Source organism: Mercenaria mercenaria, chromosome 11, assembly GCF_021730395.1.
Source record: "Mercenaria mercenaria strain notata chromosome 11, MADL_Memer_1, whole genome shotgun sequence".
Taxonomy (NCBI): Eukaryota; Metazoa; Mollusca; class Bivalvia; order Venerida; family Veneridae; genus Mercenaria; species Mercenaria mercenaria.
Genome location: NC_069371.1, coordinates 10,058,922 through 10,078,124, shown reverse-complemented (window position 1 = coordinate 10,078,124; position 19,203 = coordinate 10,058,922).

Here is a 19,203-nt window from a genome sequence, read left to right as displayed (position 1 = left end):
TGAAAGTGTTGGTAATTTAATTCCTACATGTATTTATCACACCGGATGACTGTAATAAACTATTGAATATTTTTTTGTAATACACTCGGGCCGTCAAATATAAAAGATAAAATGTTCGGCATCTTTTGATGGTTGATGGAGACTCCAGGGGCCGTATTCATAAAGTAACTTAAGTATAAGAAATTGATTATTTACTTAAGTATTACTTAGGTAAGAAATTTATTTTACTTAAAAGTATATTTGGTATTCATAAAATAATTTAACAAGTAATTCTTGGCTTTTATTGTGGACGAAAACATTAAAAAACATTAATTTCAGTCAGATAAAACATGCACAGTTATGTTTAAAGTGCTTTTATCAGAAAAGAACAGAACAGAACAGAACATATACTTTATTCGATTTGTACAGAGTACATCATCAGTATAATAACAAATAATATTTCAGCTAATATAGTAATCACGTGGTACTTAACATCTGGCATGTGATTTGGTTATAGTTTAAATATCATGTACAGCATAACATTTAAAGATAATTATCAATAGAGGAATAGAGGATACACAAGAAAAATCATAACAAATATAAATTTATAAAGATTGTCGTCTGTTACATACATTTAACAAATGTATTTTTTACGTTACACGTCCACAGCAATATATTTTACGGTTTACAAGCATTACAAATACAATGCACTTATCATAAATACATAAAACAGGTACATGTATGTACACATATCTTGATTTAACTTACATCAATATGAAACGTTCATACATTTACAAATGAATTTTACTTAGAACTTCACTGTAATATACTTTACAGATTACAGATACAATATACTTTTCATACATACATAAAACAGCAATATACAGTTCATACATGTATCTGTTTGCTAGCTATATCTATATTACATTACATTTAATATTTGGTTCCTACAGTTCAGTGCTTGTTTTATATAAAGAGATAAATTGAAAATAGTTTGTTTTTCTTGTTTCTGCATTAACTCTATAAATTTATACATGCTCGGTCTAACGTAATAATATTTCTTCATGTATTTTTTCTTAAGGTTGTAAAACAAGGACAAACTAAGATAAAATGATATTCGTCTTCCAAATCCAGTCTGTTACAGCATAAACAATATCTTTCATTTCGTGGTATTCTGTTTCTGGAATATCTACCAGTCTGTATTCTTAATGAATGAGCAGAAATTCTGAATTTAGTTAGGAATACTCTTAAATTGTAAGGAACGCTATCAAGATACATCTCATATTCTAATGTTGGTTTAACATATTTATATAATTCTAACATACTACTTCTTTCTTTATCAGCGTTCCACTCCTGTATAAATGTATCGATAACTCTTTGTTTAAAAATAAACAAAAAATCATAGGTAACTGTATTTGGGTCATACCATACATTGGCAAAACCGTATTTACAAAGTAAATTCTTCATACCAGAAACCCCAATTTCTAAATCCTTTTTTACAATCATCTAATGCGTCAGAGTAAAGAACTTTCATTATTATATTATCTGTATTTAATAACCTTATCCAATATTTGACAATTCTAACATATCTATTGATAAATAATGGGTACCTGCCCAACTCGCCATAAATACCTGTTGAACATGTGCTTACTCTGACATTTAGTAACTGTTTACAGAATTTTAAGTGAATTCTTTCAATTTCTTTTGATTTAGAATTCCCCCATATTTCAGACGCATAATTTAGAACAGACCCAACAAAGGCATCAAATAATTTACACAATATTTTAGGCTTCAGTCTAAATTTTCTGCAATTACATAACAAAAAGTTTAAAGCTTTAAGTGCCTTACTTGAAAGATGTTGTTGATTCAGATTAAAGTTCCCAGTATAGTTAAAAACAACACCTAAATAATTAAAATCATTTACCACATCTAATGTAATCCCATTAAAAGTCCATTTCTCTGTTGGAAGAAGGCCACCTCTTTTTCTGAATACCATAATTTTTGTTTTGGTAGTATTAACTTTAAGACCCCAGGTTGTACAATATTCGTTTAGTAAATCAATACTGCTATCAGAAAAGCAACACTTTAATCGTACTCACTGCGCCATTTTGTTTTCTGACTGAAGTCATTTCTTACATATCTTAAGTTTAAAGGAATAGGACTTAAGTTTTTTTACTTAAACTTAAGCTGATATCACCACGAAATTAAGTAAAATCTTCAACTTAAGTCAAAACTTATACTTAAGATGCTTTATGCATACGGCCCCAGGTGCCACTCCGATCGTGGATTCAGGGACGACAATGCACCTGGGTCGAGCTGCCGACCTTCCGTAAGCTTCATTTCACGAACATATCCACACAGAAAGCGAGGCTTCGAACCCGCATCGGTGAGGGGCGAGTGATTCGAAGTAACCAATCTTAACCGCATGGTAACGGAGGCCACCTCTAAAAATATTTCAGTTAAAGAAAGAATTTAGTTTTCTTTATGTTTTAAGTTCCTCTATCCCCTGGAAATCCGTGTATTTTCCCGTAACTGGTATAATAGGGTTCGGATGTCATGTATTTTCTTAATTTTTAAGTAGTAAAAAGCATTAAATACATAGGCAAATACATATATTCACATATTATTTTGTTAAAGCATATAATTCCGACAATTTGCGAGGTATTATGACGATTTTCAAATACTTTTTTAAAGGATTTGTTTTGAAACTGACATCAAACGTTTAATCTTAAAAAAGCTGCACCCAGCTAATAAACTGCTTGATAATCATGTTGTAAGTTTTTGAACTAGAGTTGACCTATTTACTTCAAATTCATGAAGATCATTGCTTATCGTGACGACATGTTTCAGTCATACTGGATAATTGTTTATTAGATCAACTATACACAATCGTCTACCTGCATGCGTCAAAGTCAATCAACAGATCAATATCGGATATAAGCGGGTGGTGTTCGGCTATTTTCGCTTAACACATCTTCGGGAGGTGCCGAATTATAGATACTGTAAAAATGTCACCAGGGAATGGAAATTCATTTTATACCAATTTTAGTACCGGTACAAAAACAACAAATATAGCATTCTTTAAAATAATTTCGACCAGGTTACATACAGTATAACAATATTCTCCATTCGATTGTAATGCTTAAAACAATACGGTACAAATCTAAACCAGTTCAGTCCTCTTTAACTTGTTTTAGGGAGTTCTAAGTCAACACCTATCTCCAACATCATCAAATAAATCTATTACAAAACCTTTTAGAAATATAAATGTTTTCGTTCCTATTTCTTACAATAACTTTAATAATCATACAAAATACTAATACAAAAGAGAAATAATGTAACCTAAACAATACTGACACAATCGTGAGATATATAAAAAGTTTCTTATCTTTGTAACTGGCCGGTCCGACAACGGCGGCCGATTTCCATAACGATGGCAAATTCAGCAACGGTGACATATTTTTACAATGTTTCCATTTTTAATTGAAACCGGTACCAAATCTAAGATGTGTGCAGTTTAAACCACTGCAACAAGTACCTAGTTCAACAAATGCGTTATTATTGTCTTACGTTTATGTCAGGATGATACTCAAATAAATTACCACGGGTTTATTTATTTTTAGTCTGCATCAAGCAAGTACGGAAGAGCATTAGTGCCAAGTGCGTTTTTTATGACCTCGAAACTACGAGTTCCTATCCCAAAATTTCGAGTTACTATATCGAAATTTCGACTTAAGTAACTCGAAATTTCAACTTACTAACTCTAACTCGTACGATGGCCTTTGGGTTTAAGATGGTTCTTCTGACAGTTATTTGAGATTTCATGGACTTGCAGAAGCGAAACTGTAACTAAAATCCTTAGAGGCTTCAGTGGCCGATTGGTTCAAATTACATACACCTCGCTGCTGTGGACTTGAAATGTCATTTTGGGTGTAGAATTCTTTCATGTGAGGAAGTATCCTGTCGGCTTTACGAAGGTCAGCAGTTCTACCCACGTACCTTTCCATTTCTAAAATTAAGGGACACCTGAGGTCTTTCTAAACCATGAAAAACGCGAAAGTCACCAATGACCTATAAATGTGTGGGTGTGATGTTCAACTCAACCAAAAAACACACAAACAAAATAAAACCAACCCAGCAAAAGAAAAACAAAAGAAACACCACAGATAAATTGTTTGATACTTCCGCTGTCATGAGTCCAAAGGCCAAGTTCACCACATACTTAGTAACTGGGGTACCTCAGATAGGCTAGATCATACTGTCAATTCATTTTACCCCCACAGACGCGGGTGTGGATATAGGAGTGAGCTTGTCGGTCCGTCCGTTCTAATCCGAAATTTCGAGTTACTCGGAATTTCGAATTACTAGTTAAGTCAAAATTTCGGGATAGTAAGTCGGAATTTTTAGTTAGTCTCTCGAAATTTCGAGCTAATAAATAAAACGCACCTAGCACTAATGCTCTCATTAGTATAGGTTATAGATCATTTATTGAACTTCTAACGCAATTAAGTTGGCGAAACGGAGCGTAGCCTAGTAAACGCAAAACTTATGTGTTAGAAGTTCAATAAATGCATTTATGTTCTCTTGTAGAAATAAATGGTGTTATTTTTTTTGTGATATATATTCACTTGTTGTCATGTTGAAGGAGATTACTTGTCGGCTATTGTTCATCGTTATTTGCATTCCGTTATACGGTTTGTTTCGTTTATCTATTATCTACACACTTGGCGGCAAAAAATACGAGAAGTCCGTGCATGTATTTGCCACGCCCTTGAACCAGTTTGCTAGCTGAAATCGTCCGAACAACATCGATAGAAAAATTGCTGTATAAAAGTTACCTTGTAGTATGAATTTAAGCTGTTACGTTAGTTGGATGGAATTCTAGAGAAAGAATGGTTACTGGGACACGAAAGGAAGATAAGTTTTATATATTTTTGTTATTGTCGTGCATAACAAAGCTTGATTTAGAACAATATTCAGCTTATAATAAACATTCATTTCAAATTCTCCAGCTCTGTGCACATGTGTATTTGTTAATAGTTGGACAATTATCATGTCACAAAAGCTTAATTTAAGGTAATTTAAGATAACTGAAAGTACGGACAATGATGATAATATTGATAAAATCGGTATCAAAATGTTCAGTTTTGTCAGTGTGATGTGGGGTGGTGACAGGTATTGTAGATAATTATGACGATATGCAATGATATGTATCTAGTATGATAATGTTATTATGGTGTTGATGATGCTGATGATGATGACGGTATGGTGGATATTATGATATTATGACGATATGACAATAATGTTGTTCATAATGATGATGTTTATGCTATTATGATAATATGGTGATATTCAGTTTGTGTTTAAATGATCATAACGATATGATGATGATGATGGTAAGATGATGATTTGGTGACAATATGGCGTTGATAGCGATTAAATTACGATCATAAATATGAAATAGTTATGATTAATGATGATGATAATGATATAACATGACGATGATATGACGATACAATAATGCTGAGAGGAAAATGATTACCATGATGGTACGTTATAAGAATAACATGATATGATATTACACGATAATATGTTTTGATTACGATGATGATATGGTATAACGAATCAGTTATGATCTTTGTGATGGCATGATAATGATGGCAATAATGATTGTGATATTACGAAATGATAATGATATGAAATCATGTTGGTACATTATAGTACTTTAAGGACGATGGTGATGTCGTTGATGGTAAAGATGACAATGGTGATAATATTCTGACGATGATAAGACAATAATGGCGTTTTAATAATATTGTAATAATTAAGTATTTCAGTTTGCTAGCAATACTCCAACATTAGGGGGAAACATCAGGTAAAATGAATCAAAGGTAAAAGGTAAACGTCAGGTAAAAGGTAAAATTACGTTTGACTTAGTTTTGAAGCTGTTTGAAACTGTTTTCATTGGTAAATATTTCATAAACTTAATTTAATAGGTATGATATTAATATATTTATGAAAATATAGATATAATACATTTTAAATATGCCATTGCAGTCGACAGAATATTAGTCATAAGGAACGGATCACTTGTCGCTCTCTGTTTGGTGTTCGAACCACGTTCAGGGTTACATGCAGCATTTAAGAAGCAATCCAACTGCCTTATAAAAAGGAAAATCAAATTGATTGTTCTACTGCAGCAAACGCTTTGGTCTTTATCATAAGCCGCTTCTAGCGTCCGTTAAAAGATATCAGCTGTTGCCAGTATGTAGTTATGAAATTGCAGGCATTCGGATATGAGCTTGAGAAGATTATGATGTCTAGTTCATACTATTTCTGTCAGTAACAGTATTAGCAAGCCAGGTATTGGCATATGTTTTGATTCATATTAGGTCACATGTTTAACCGCTGGCATACTTTTAAGATTCATATATAATTTGTTACAAATTATAAATCATTAAGATGTAACAATTTTTAAATTTTCTTAATTTGTCAAGGCCTTTGCTTTAAATTTCAGTACAAGAGAACATGTCGTCTAGTTTCAGCTACAAATATAAAGGTAACGGTTATGGTAAAACAGAATACAGATTGAACGTCATTATAAATGGTAAAAAAGTATCTTGTTTACGTCTTAAATTAGCGAAGGTGAGTTATTTCTTTTATTTACCCTAACGTAATGCAGCGTTCTGTGTTTTGATTGGACGAATTTTATTTCATAAAATATTTAGTGGCCCTCAATACACATGTGTCCGTATGTGCATTTCGGTATGGCATATAGCAATTTATGAACTGAGGTGAATATTGAGCAATTCGCCTCACTTTCTCATCGGCTGTGAATGGAGAAATCTCTGCCATTTGCCAATTTCTTCATGGTCAGTCTATAAAATAGACTTCTGCCACTTTGCGTTGCCTGTAAGTTGCTATGCCATTTAGCTAGTGATTGTTCTTGTGTTCATATTCATTTCTTAAAATTTAAACATGCTATATGCCATGATATCAATGAAATAAAGTCGCGGCCATTTCCCATCTACTTTGTGTTTGTTGTTTGTGCATGCTAATAAGAATAGTTAAGAATATTTGTACTGACGTCGTAAAACGACATAGACATAGCGAACCTCATGAAATATCTGTATGTTCTACCTTGATCTCAACCGATCTTAAGCTGGCCCTTGCATCATGAATTAGACAGCACCTGCCTTTGGCAACTCATGGGTTCATTCCTTTGTGGGTTGCTTAACACAGGTCTGGCTGTATACTTTGTAACAGAGAGGTCGTGATGTTGCACTTGGGCGGATCCGCATACGTGTAAGTTCAAAGAACATCTCAAGCGACAAAAATCAGACAAGAAAAAATATTCACAAATAAGTTTTGTGTAAGCGTTAAAGTTCTGACCAGGTTAAGGTTACCTGAAAGTATTTGGCATACGCTGAATATTACGTATACTTGTAAAAATTTAATTCACATTTTGTATGCACATGTGCATGATATCGCTATCTCTCTGTTGCTGGTCTTGCTGCCTTCTATTCATAATCGGTTCTACCTGCGCCAATAAAATAAATGCATTTATGTTCTCTTGTAGAAATAAATGGTGTTATTTTTTGGTGATATATATTCACTTGTTGTCATGTTGAAGGAGATTACTTGTCGGCTATTGTTCATCGTTATTTGCATTCCGTTATACGGTTTGTTTCGTTTATCTATTATCTACACACTTGGCGGCAAAAAATACGAGAAGTCCGTGCATGTATTTGCCACGCCCTTGAACCAGTTTGCTAGCTGAAATCGTCCGAACAACATCGATAGAAAAATTCCCTCCCACCCTTCCCCTTTAAGAATGATATATGTATAGTATCAATTTGACGTATTTCTGCTGTCAAGTTTGTTTTTCAGATCCAGACTGATACATTTACGGAGTCTCAGGCATGTCAACGTGATATTCGCAAGGGTCTGGGCGTGTTCAGAAGGCTGCCTCTTGCACTCACCTATTCATGTTACTATAAACTGTCGCAGTGATTATCTATTTTAGTTAAATGAAATAGTGAAACGAACGTTTTAATGTTTCGTGGTAACTTCTGAAAGAGGTGAACATTTTAAGTTTCGAGGTTTAAAGTGAAAATGATATTCAATTGCTGTAACAACTTTATGATATTTTGTGTTTTCTTTATTCTATTTCTTTTATTACTTGTATTTAATTTTATGCATATATAATAACAATTTTACTGCTTTTAAATGTAATCCAACGCTTTCCCGTATTTTTCTCAATAGGAGTTTTTAGGGTTTTGGTGCGCGGATTACAAATATATCTGTCGCGACTTTCTTAAAGCAACGAACATTTCTAGTGTAGGACTGGATGCGAAGACATTTTTAACTTTGCTTGTTGCAGTTAAAGTTTAAATTGTCCGTTCTAAAGTGAGCATAAATATTTTTATAATTGATCCACACCTATTTCGATAAAGCCTTCCTTGGCATTACGATACAACGGCTGTATCAAAAATCAAAAACGCTCACATGTCTAGCTTGGTCAGGAGTATCTGCCGAAAATATTTGCCATCGAATGACCATGTCTTATATTGGTGTTGCAGGGTTTAACCGGCTGCAACCCTGTTAGAGGGGACCTTGTACCAAAATATGGTCGGTCATTGATACATATCCTTGCACTGACTGTGACTTAGTTTAGCAGGGTGACTCCTCCCGGCCAAGTTGGTGTTATGCCATTCGGGAGGAGGGTTTTTTTAATATGTACGAGTAGGGCCGTACATATCTTTATAATTTTGTGTGGATCAACTTTGCTTCATACCTCTAACAACATATGTGGGTCTTGTATGTTTAACTTGACCCCCTCTGCTAACTGGAAGCGCCTGTAAACCAGCTCTTTATTTTGTCTGTGGCTCCCAACTTATGCTACCATTAGTCCGTTTATCAGAACAGTCTTTTGCTTAGATGGTATTTAATCTTTCGCGTTATCACGCGATCCTCCCCGGCATTCGAGTCCGAAGTAATTCTTTCGAACCTTTGTTAGAGGGGACCTTGATCAGAAATGGTCGGTCATTCACCAATATCTTCGTAATGGCTGTTTCTTAGTTTAGCAGGGTTAATATTGATAATAATGGCAAGACCGGGAAAACAAAATCCTTTGCTACATACCTCTAACACATTGGTCTGATTATAAATAAAAGACCACCTGCTATATCTGGTAGCGCTTCCTGCTTCTTTATTAACATATCAATAGTGCAGTCTTTCCTGGATATTATTTTTGCGTTGACATTACTGTCGCGATCCAACCCCCCATTTTTCGTTAAAATATGCAAAATATTACAGTGGTAATTCTATTAGAAACTAAATATAAAAGCAATTGTTGCATGATTTCTTCGCTACCAGTCTTACTTGTAGTTCCTATTACCTTTCGGGAATGTGCTGAGCAATTCGCCTCACTTTCTCATCGGCTGTGAATGGAGAAATCTCTGCCATTTGCCAATTTCTTCATGGTCAGTCTATAAAATAGGCTTCTGCCACTTTGCGTTGCCTGTAAGTTGCTATGCCATTTAGCTAGTGATTGTTCTTGTGTTCATATTCATTTCTTAAAATTTAAACATGCTATATGCCATGATATCAATGAAATAAAGTCGCGGCCATTTCCCATCTACTTTGTGTTTGTTGTTTGTGCATGCTAATAAGAATAGTTAAGAATATTTGTACTGACGTCGTAAAACGACATAGACATAGCGAACCTCATGAAATATCTGTATGTTCTACCTTGATCTCAACCGATCTTAAGCTGGCCCTTGCATCATGAATTAGACAGCCACCTGCCTTTGGCAACTCATGGGTTCATTCCTTTGTGGGTTGCTTAACACAGGTCTGGCTGTATACTTTGTAACAGAGAGGTCGTGATGTTGCACTTGGGCGGATCCGCATACGTGTAAGTTCAAAGAACATCTCAAGCGACAAAAATCAGACAAGAAAAAATATTCACAAATAAGTTTTGTGTAAGCGTTAAAGTTCTGACCAGGTTAAGGTTACCTGAAAGTATTTGGCATACGCTGAATATTACGTATACTTGTAAAAATTTAATTCACATTTTGTATGCACATGTGCATGATATCGCTATCTCTCTGTTGCTGGTCTTGCTGCCTTCTATTCATAATCGGTTCTACCTGCGCCAATAAAATAAGTGTATCTATAACCTATTTATAGTTTAAACACAACATTTCATTTAACTGACAGGTTAAAGAAACAAAAAGCTCTCTCTGAAGTAAACTAAACCACGCCTTCTTCAGTCTCTTGGAATTCATTAGCTAGTCTTATCTTCACTCATGATGGAGAAGTACATGTTTACTACAACTTTATACAAGGTCATTTTAGTGCCAACCTTTAGCAAAACAGCGGTTGATCCAGTGCTGGAATATTTTAATTTTAATTAGTTCATATCATAAATAAATAGTAGACGAATAAGTCTTATCGAGTAGTTTGTGGAACACAATCATTTTATATTCTTGTTCAATGGAAATATAATATGCAGGTTTAACTCTTAATAATCTAACAGTACTATTTAAACAACTACATGTATAAATAAAACAAGACAAAGTAGAATCTAAGTGCACCCTGGTTTACTTTTAGACCAGTAGTGAAAGGTGCAGAAAGGTCAAACTTGAACTATGAAAGTACAGCTTGCATTAAAATGAAACTAAAAACATAATTTGATATTTGAGCCGCGCCATGAGAAAACCAACATAGTGGGTTTGCGACCAGCATGAACTCAGACGTCTGGTCAGAATCCATGTTGTTCGCTTTCAAAGCCTATTGGAATTAGAGAAACTGTTAGCGAACAGCATGGATCCTGACCAGACTCTGCGGATGCACAGCTGGGCTGGCCTGGATCCATGCTGGTCGCAAACCCACTATGTTGGTTTTCTCATGGCACGGATCATTTATCTATTTGGTCCGTTTATTACATAGACACATTATTTCTCGTATGCAGTTCCTGCTTTGGTAATTGCTCCGCCTCCTAGAATGTGGGAAATCCATAGTAGGCGGAACAATGAATAATCATTGATTTTGAACTACTTCATGATTAAGTGGATCAGATTCTGCGGTTATGAAACAATATGAAAATAAGTTGGTTACTTTTTTGAAAATCTCTCGCTTGTCATTGGATAAAAACGATGTTTGAACTATAAATCCAGATATAAGGTGGCAGGGGAGTGCATATTTGCGAATTCCACATTGACGTGTGGGTACCAGTGTTGAAATATCCATAGAAATCTCGTTTTTGCTTATTTTTCTTTGAAACTACTATGGACCATTGCAGATACTATAGACTACATAAAGACGACTCTCCGGTCCTATGCACCTGTCGCTTTCCATGCCAGATGTAGTGAAATTTGGCCAAATCACCTAAATTTTATAGACCAAAATTAGCCTAACCGGGCCTCACTTTGAACTCTGCCATTCATCCATTTTATATTTTTAAATCCAATTTCGTAGCATATATGTATAGTGCGAACATAGATGCATACCCAGGTGGTGTGGAATGTGTCTCCCAACCACCACTTTATTTCCCTAATTTTCACTTGAAAAAAAAGTGGATGGATGACAGCCGAGCGTCTGGCCGACTTTTTGTTCTGATGTTTATGTTTTAGCCTCAACCGAAAGTACGGAGCTAGGAATTTTAAAACACCCGCCATGTAGAATCATAAACCGTTCCTCATTCCCCAGATATATTAAAGAATTAATAATGATAAATAACCAGTAAGATAGATATGCCTTTATATCTACCCTGTCCTGTTTATAGAGAAAATCGACGGGTCCAAACTACGAAACCGCTCCCCTGCCACCTAATGGCCAGCCGGCCGCAGTGGCCGATTAGTGGTAGTTAAAATAGCTTAGAAAACAAAACACAACACGTGTATTAAATTTACGTCTGACTCTTGAATTATTCTGTGCGGTCAAACATTCCAGCACTGTGAAACAGCCAAGTAAATATAAGCTTTAGCAAATACCTTTTACAAACTCACCACTTCCATCATGTATAATACATGTGTTCACTACAACCTTTATGTCCAAAATCGAATCAGGCTCGTTTAATATAATATCCATGCCTGTCATACAGAATGCTTTAAACCTACCCGTATCAGTGCCTTTGACACAAACATTTTCCAGGACTAAATATCCAGAATTAAAACAGCTTGTTCCTGCACTAAGGGCTGTATTCAAACAATAATATACACTTTTTTGTGTAAAAAAAGAGTAGCCAACAATACTCGAGCTTACAAAATACCATTTGCTCACCAAGACCAGTTTAAAAACTCTCCTCGTAAAATCACATGTGGACTTGAACCATCTGGGTGATAGGATATTGCATGTGAACACAGTTGAGAGTTTTAGGAAATTAGAATTGATCCACCCTGTTGGATTTATACCAGAAGTGGTCCTCCTACATAAAAATACATATACACATTCTCCCGCATTTAGATACTAGTAATTAATTTTGTCGTTGTCGGGAAACTGAGATACATTTTCTATGCAATTCACCACGTTTGTTTGGTCTATTTTTCACCTGCAAAAATCATACTTATTCTGAAGAAATAGTGCGAAACACGTGAGACTCGATTTCCAAATTTACTAAATTGGAAATGACACTGACAAAAAAATTCGATCTGGCCTCCAAGCACTTTATATCCAGATGGCTACTACATAACCACAATTTGTTTTCCCTTCCACAAGATTCTAGTATTTTCGTTGTGTGTTAAATTCGGCCATCTTCGTGGAAATCAGCCACTGTTGCCGAACTGTCTATCTATATGAAACCTCCGTACTTACTCAGTTTGAATGAGTATTCGTGCTCCCCCGCCCACCCTTGATCCATTCTGTAATTGCACAAGGAACAGAAATTATTTGGTCATTGTGCACTTGACGTTTGATATACTGACCTCAGTCATCCGTAAACTCCGTATCAAATGTGATCTTTGACCAACGCATTCTCTAGTCACTTGGCAAAAAACGTTCTACTGTTCTGGGTTAATGTGACCTTGATTTTTGACCTTCTGACCTTAAAATCAACAGGGATCATCTGCTGGTCATGATCAACCTACCTATTAGGTTATGTGATCTTAGGCCCAATCGTTTTCAAGTTATCATCCAGAAACGGTTTAAATGTTCCAGGTCACAGCTACCTTGACCTTTGACCTCAAGATCAATGCTGGTCATGATCAACATCCCTATAAAGTTTCGTGATCCTAGGCCCAAGTGTTCTCAAGGTTCGTTCGGAAACAGTTTAATTGTTCAGGGTAACTTGACCTTGACCTTTGACCTATTAACCTAAAAGTCAATTGGGGTCATCTGCTGGTCATAACCAACCTCCCTATCAACTTTCATGTTCCTTATGCACAAGTTATTGTCCAGAAACGGTTTCACTGTTCAAGGTCACTGTGATCTTGACCTTTGAACTACCGACCACAAAATTAATAGGGGTCATCTGCTCCAACCTCCCTATCAACTTTCATGATCGTAGGCCCAAGCCTTCTCGAGTTATTATCCGGAAACAGATTCTACGGACAGACAGACCGACCGACTGACATCTGCAAAACGACATACCTCACCTTCTTTAAAGGGGGCCATAAAGATACCCATATCAATTCATAATTATACTGGGAGTAAGAATAAAAACTGAAATACCTGTAGATGGTGGGTTTTCACAACATGGCCAAAACGCGCATGTGGAAAGATACTAACAAGCGGGCAATCATGGCCCTATATCACCCGAGTTTAGTTGCTTGCTTGAACAGTTTTAAGTTTCTACTTAAACAAGAGCTGTCACTAACAGTGACAAATGCCCACCCCCCTCCCCCCCACACCCCCGCAGTGCCTTGACCTTTGACATGGTGACCCCAAAGTCAATAGGGGTCGTGTACTCAATAAGTACTATCAGCATGTGAAGTTTGAAGGTCCTAGGTCAGTGCAGTGGTTCGTGAGTAAAGTGCCTTCATGCAAAAAGTTAACGTTGCGACGAACAAACGAACGGAAGGACAGTTGAAAACTAATATGCCTCCCTTCGGGGGCATAAAAATAATAAATACAACAAGGCAGTCTAAAAGACAGCTATATCCCCCGCCGCTGTTAAGGATAGTGGCTCAAATATTTGACCTTGAGTTGTGACCTTGACCTTAAGCCATCATGGCTGACTCATGGGTTCTGCACATCGTCTTGATGAGGTTATCATTTGATCCAAGTTTCATGATTATCCATCGAGGGGTTTTGGAGATACAATGCAGACATGAAATGGAAGGCTCAAACCTTTGACCTTGTGACATTGACCTTGAGTCGACATGGCTGACTCATAGGTTCTGCATATCGTCTTGATAAGGTGATCATTTGATCCAAGTTTCATGATTATCCTTCAAGGATTTTTGGAGATACAGTGCGACACAAAATGGAAGGCTCAAACCTTTGACCTCGAGTTGTGATCTTGACCTTGAGCTGATATGACTGACTCATCGATTCTGCACATCGCCTTGATGAGATGATCATTTGACACAAGTTTCATGATTATTCTTCAAAGGGTTTAGGAGATACAGAGGGAACATGAAATGGAAGGCTCAAAGTTTTGACCTTGAGTTGTGACCTTGACCTTGAGCCACCATGGCTGACTCATGGGTTCTGCACATCTTCTTGATGAGGTAATCATTTGATCCAAGTTTCATGATTATCCTTCAAGGGGTTTAGGTGATACAAAGCAGACATGAAATGGAAGGCTCAAACCTTTGACCTTGACTTGTGACCTTGACCTTGAGTCGACATGGCTGACTCATCGATTCTGCACATCGTCTTGATGTGGTGATCATTTGATCAAAGTTTCATCATTATCTTTCAATGGGTTTACAAGATACTGAGCGGACACGAAATGGAAGGCATAAACCTTTGACCTTGAGTTGTGACATTAACCAAAGAAGTATAAAATACACAGAATGGCAACTGGCTGTAATCTCGCGTGAGCTCATGTCAGAGCGTGATTCGGAGTTATCTTACTAAAAACAAATTTTGGCGAGCATGGAGTTACAATTTGTAAATTTAAAACTACATTTAAAATACATATTAGCTTCTAAAACAAAATTAGCTTAATGTGAAATGGTCTTAAGACACGAAGTACACGTTTTTTTGGCCATCGAAAGAAGCATGGTCATACGGTGATAATTATTTTACCGATAAAAAATTGCTTTCGCATACAAAATGGCGCGTGGAGAAAGCGCCACTTCCGGTAAACGAGATCTCGTTTTTTTGTCACGGGAGGTTGGCGAGATTTGCTCTATATGCCTTTCAAGTTGCCAATCTATTTATTTTTATAGCTCTTTGCATTGACCTAAAGTCGACATGGCTGACTCATGGGTTCTGCACATCAACTAGATGAGGTGATCATTTGACCCAAGTTTCATAATTATCCTTCATGAGGTTTAGGAGTTACAGAGCGAACATGAAACGGAAGGCTCAAAGTTTTGACCTTGACCTTGAACCACCATGGCTGACTCATGGGTTCTGCACATCGTCTTGATGAGGTGATCATTTGACTTAAGTTTCATGAAAATCCTTCAAAGGGTTTAGAAGATACAGAGCAGACAAAAATTGTTACGGAAGGACGGAAGACAGGACAGAAGTACGAAGATGGAAAGATGGACGGAGACCATTCCTATAACCCCCCCACCACTTGTGGCGGGCGATTAATAAATACAGGCAGGTAATGTTTGTGGTGTTTTGTCGAGCCTGCTTGCAGTGAGCTCGATATAGTCATCACTTTTGGCAGGTTGATGTATGTATGAGCGTACTTGCATGCGTGCATCCGTCCGATTTTGTCTGGACCATAACTTTGACATGCATGGACCAATCTTGTTTATATCTGGCATGAATGTTTACCTTAACGAGAGTGTCACATGCAAACCCATGTTCCTATCTCAAAAGTCAAGGTCACAGTTGGAGGTCAAAGGTCAAAGTGAAGTCTGTCCGAACCATAACTTTGCCATGCATGGACCAATCTTGTTTATATTTGGCATGAGTTTTCACTTCAATGAGAAGGAGTGTCATGCGCAAACCCCATGTTCCTATCTAAAGGTCAAGGGCACAGTTGGAGGTCAAAGGTGAAACTGAAGTTTGTCCAGAGCATTTCTTCTTCATGCATAGTGGGATTTTGATGTAACTTGGCATGAATGTTTACCGTTATGAGACGCAGTGTCAAGCGCTAGAACCAGGTTTAAGGTCTAGGTCACACTTAGAGGTCATAAGTGCTGGCAGGTTGGACATTCTGCCCGTGGGCATGCAGAATGTATTTCTAGTTTTGTTTTTGTTTGTTTGTTGTTTTTTGTGTGTTTTTTGGGGGGGACGGGGAAAGATATTGGGGAAATGATATGATAATATCAAACACGAAAATTTTTTAAAGTTGCCACTACATACATAAGGGGTTAAGTGACCACACATTCAGATGGCACTGCTTTTTGATCAAAGAAAATAATTTCTACAATTTCCGTATAAGGTCTCCCAAGAAACATTTGTGTAATATTATTCTAAAATTGGGCCTGCCGTTCCTGACAGGAGTAATTTTACAGTTCCCACTATATTCATATATTTTCGGAAGTGACCACGCCCTCTGGCCCTCATTTTTTTTTAGGAATCAGAATAATTTTATTATATATAATAATCTTGGTTGATGATCACACAAACACTATTTGTGTTAATTTATTGCAAAGTCAGACCAGCAGTTTCATACAAGAGTTTTAAACTTTCCACTTTATACAAATAGAGAAAATGACCATGCCCCCTGGTGGCCATGCTTTTTTTACAAATCTTTATAATTTAAGCAATCAAGGCAGAGGATTACAAAAGGACCATTTGTGAGAAATCTTAAAACAAGAGGGCCAAGATGGCCCTAGGTCGCTCACCTAAGAAACACTCCATAACAGTGTAAAACATGTTTGACCTAGTGATTTCAAGGAAACAAATATTCTGACCAATTTTCATTAAGATTGGACCAAAAAATTGGTCTCTTGCGATAAAACAAGCTTTATCTTAGATATGACCTAGTTTTTGACCCTAGATGACCCATGTTCAAACTCGACCTAGATTTTATCAAGGCAAGCATTATGTCCAAAATTCATGAAGATCAACTGAAAAATATAGCCTCTATCACATACAGAAGTTTTTTCTTTGATTTGACCAAGTGACCTAGTTTTTGACCTCAGATGACCCATATTCAAATTCGACCTAGATTTCATTAAGGCAATCAACCTGACCAAATTTCATAAAAATCAATTGAAAAAAACAGTCTCTATCGCATACACAAGATTTTTCTTTAATTTGACCTAGTGACATAGTTTTTGACCTCAGATAACCCATATTCAAAATCGACCTAGATTTCATCAAGACAATCATTCTGACCAAATTTCATACAGATCAATTGAAAAATACATCCTCTATTGCATACACAATGTTTTTCTTCGATTTGATCTAGTGACCTAGTTTTTGACCCGAGATGACCCATTTTCGAACACGGCCTATATTTCATCGAGGTTATCAATCTGGCTAAATTTCATGAAGATCAGTTGAAAAATACAGCCTCTACTGCATACACAAGGTTTTTCTTTGATTTGACCTAGTGACCTAGTTTTTGACCCAAGATGACCTATTTTCGAACGTGGTCTAAATTTCATCAAGGTAATCATTCTGACCAAAATTCATGAAGATCAATTGAAAAATACAGCCTCTATCGCATACACAAGGTTTTTATGTGATATGACCTAGTGACCTAGTTTTTGATCCCAGATGACCCATTTTCGAACTCGGCCTAGATTTCATTAAGGTAATCATTCAGACCAAAATTCATGAAGATCAATTGAAAAATACAGCCTCTATCGCATACACAAGGTTTTTCTTTGATTTGACCTAGTGACCTAGTTTTTGACCCGAGATGACCCATTTTCGAACTCGGCCTAGATTTCATCAAGGCAATCATTCTGACCAAAATTCATGAAGATCAATTGAAAAATACAGCCTCTATTGCATACACAAGGTTTTTCTTTGATTTGACCTAGTGGCCTAGTTTTTGATCCGAGATGACCCATTTTCGAACTCGACCTAGATTTCATCAAGGCTATCATTCTGACCAATATTCATGAAGAAGAATTGAAAAATACAGCCTCTATCGCATACACAAGGTTTTTCTTTGATTTGACCTAGTGACCTAGTTTTTGACCCGAGATGACCCATTTTCGAACTCGGCTTAGATTTCATCAAGGTTATCATTCTGACCAATATTCATGAAGATTAATTGAAAAATACAGCCTCTATCGCATACACAAGGTTTTTCTTTGATTTGACCTTGTGACCTAGTTTTTGACCCGAGATGACCCATTTTCGAACTCGGCCTAGATTTCATCAAAGTTATCATTCTGACCAATATTCATGAAGATTAAATGAAAAATACAGCCTCTATCGCATACACAAGGTTTTTCTTTGATTTGACCTAGTGACCTAGTTTTTGACCCGAGATGACCCATTTTCGAACTCGGCCTAGATTTCATCAAGGTTATCATTCTGACCAATATTCATGAAGATTAATTGAAAAATACAGCCTCTATCGCATACACAAGCTAAATGTTGACAGACGACAGACGACGGACGACGGACGCCGGACATCGAGCGATCAGAAAAAATCACCTGAGCATTGCTCAGGTGAGCTAAAAAACAAACGTGCCAGTAGTTTCATACCAGAGATTTTCAACGTTTCCACTATATACCATGTGCCCCACAGGGCATGGCCATTTTTAACCCCAGGGGGATAATTTGAACAATCTTGATAAAGGATCGAGCGATCAGAAAAACTCACCTGAGCATTGCTCAGGTGAGCTAAAAAACAAACGTGCCAGTAGTTTCATACCAGAGATTTTCAACGTTTCCACTATATACCATGTGCCCCACAGGGCATGGCCATTTTTAACCCCAGGGGGATAATTTGAACAATCTTGATAAAGGATGAATATAAGATGCTAATAATCAAATATCAAAGCCCTAGGCCATGTGGTTTTGTTCAAGGTTTTCAAAGTTTTCCCTATATAAGTCTGTATAAACCATGTGATTCCCAGGACGGGGCCATATTTGAACCTAGGGGGATGATTTATAACATCTTGGTAGAGGACCAACAGATGATGTTTCATACCAATTATCAAAGCCCTAGACCCTGTGGGT